Raw genomic sequence first — 648 nt, forward strand, 5'->3', positions numbered from 1 at the left:
ACGCCCAACGAAATTTACGCCGGGACTGTAGGCCACCGCCCTACTCCCAACGAAATTTACTTCGGGACCGTAGACCTCCGTTCTACTCCCTCGGGACCGTAGGTCTCCGTCCTACTCCCAACGAAATTATTCGGGATCGTAGACCTCCGTTCTACTCCCTCGGGACCGTAGGCCTCCGCCCCACTCCCAACGAAATTTACTCCGGGATCGTAGCCCTCCGTTCTACTCCCTCGGGACCGTAGGCCTTCCTCCTCCCTACTCCCAACGAAATTTGCTCCGGGATCGTAGACCTCCCTACTCCCACCGAAATTTACTCTGGGACTGTAGACCTCCGTTCTACTCCCTCGGGACCGTAGGCCTCCGCCCTACTCCCAACGAAATTTACTCCGGGACGTTGGTTGGGCTTGGTTTGGTTCCAGTGGAGGGAGCTTGTTGTTTCGTTTAGCCTTGATGGGCTCAGCTTGGCTCTAAAGTGGGGGCTGTGTTTTGGCCTTGTTGGGCTCGGTTCGGCTCTAGTTGAAATCCTTGCACAACACCAAAATCTACACTCGAGGCTCGATAGACTCGAATCTATCTTCTTATACCCAGTGGATATGCTTTTATCACTCTTTCCTACGCTTTGTTCTAGGTATGTTGACCTAGACTTTC

The 648-nt window shown here is 53.5% G+C and overlaps 1 protein-coding gene across 1 annotated transcript in view; it reads right to left on the reverse strand.

The window, feature by feature from the left end:
- The window catches only part of LOC110021351 (anthranilate synthase beta subunit 1, chloroplastic-like), a 35,365-nt gene that overhangs the window by 16,836 nt on the left and 17,881 nt on the right, over positions 1-648 (reverse strand). The window lies entirely within an intron of this gene.

This window comes from Phalaenopsis equestris, unplaced genomic scaffold (genome assembly GCF_001263595.1).
Source record: "Phalaenopsis equestris unplaced genomic scaffold, ASM126359v1 Scaffold000134, whole genome shotgun sequence".
NCBI lineage: Eukaryota > Viridiplantae > Streptophyta > Magnoliopsida > Asparagales > Orchidaceae > Phalaenopsis > Phalaenopsis equestris.